At 57.9% G+C, this 1,290-nt stretch overlaps 1 protein-coding gene across 1 annotated transcript in view; it reads left to right on the plus strand.

Moving 5' to 3' along the window:
- The window catches only part of PCDH1 (protocadherin 1), a gene marked incomplete at its 5' end in the record, with an annotated part of 47,634 nt that overhangs the window by 1,071 nt on the left and 45,273 nt on the right, over positions 1–1,290 (plus strand). The window lies entirely within an intron of this gene.

The following is a 1,290-nucleotide window of genomic DNA, read 5'->3' on the forward strand; positions in this document are numbered from 1 at the left end:
AGGAGGGAGCCTAGGATGGCCGTGAGCCATAGGAGCCCACAGTGTCACCCAGGGCCAGCGGACAGGCAGGTCCCTGGGATGTCGCATTGCTAAAATGAGGCTGGAAGGGATGCGCGGGAAGGTGCAGCCAGAGTGGGGGCTGCAGGACACTACTGAGGGGCGGCAGCGGGGCTGCTGAGTATGTGGGAGCAAGGCTGCGGGTTACGGGGAGAGCTGGGACCCAAGGTCCACGGGGAGTCTGGCTTCATGCCAGACCGTTCTCAGTGCTGCCAACAGACAAGACATAGACCCTTTCATAAGTTGCATTCCCGTGGTTCCTCCATGGAAACTCAGGCTCGCACAGGAGATGGGGGGCAGGCAGCATCCTCGCTGCCCATCTAGGGGGGCTGCCCATGAACCTGGGGGTGCCTTGCTGTCTGCAGGGGCCAGGGGATCTGCCCTGTCCCAGGCAGCAGCGCAAACCCGCCCAGGGAGCCCGAGGGGGTGGCTCACAGTGTCTAGGGGGGCTGCCCATGAACCTGGGGGTGCCTTGCTGTCTGCAGGGGCCAGGGGCTCTGCCCTGTCCCAGGCAGCAGCGTAAACCAGCCCAGGGAGCCCGAGGGAGTGGATCTCAGTGGATTTGGCTTGGAGGGGGCATTGAGATGATAGTAGCCGACATCTGTTTATCTGCAGCTGCCATCTTAATAAGCGGAGTGCGGCCAGCTCTCATCTGCTTGCTAATTCTGATGTGAATTTTTTAAGAATTCATTTTTCACTGTTAAGAGAATGGAAGTTGGAAGCAGATAAGGGAGCTGCACGGCCGGGAGGAGAATGGGCTGAGACGCCGCTGCTGCCATTGCTCAGCTTTTATCTTTCAGGGGGAAAATGACTTCCGCTTTTTTTGTGAGTGGAGGTAAAAGGTGGAATTTACATTTAACAACTTTCGTTCTCCATCCAAATCTGCTGAGCAAGATAACGGCGGAGCAGCAAATGGTGCAGAGAAGAGGCTGCTCGGAGAGCCGATTAGGGAGGCAAATGTTAGACAAACCTCATCTTCTTTAGAAAGCAAATAATAGGTGTAGAGGCAGGTTTATGCGAATGCGGAGCTCCTGACAGGCGGGCAGGGATGGCTGGTGCCGTGCGGAGCTTAGGCAGCCCCAGTCGCTGCTTGGCTGCTTCCCTGAGTTCCGGTACGGAGCTGCTGCAGCTCTGCACATCCTCACCTCCCTCCTCCTCATCCTCACCTCGGCCAGGCAGCTGCTCAAGCCTCTCTTTGGGGAGGGTGTTGCGGAGTGGGCACAACCAGGGACT

This window comes from Buceros rhinoceros, unplaced genomic scaffold (genome assembly GCF_000710305.1).
Source record: "Buceros rhinoceros silvestris isolate BGI_N320 unplaced genomic scaffold, ASM71030v1 scaffold22968, whole genome shotgun sequence".
NCBI classification, from domain to species: Eukaryota; Metazoa; Chordata; class Aves; order Bucerotiformes; family Bucerotidae; genus Buceros; species Buceros rhinoceros.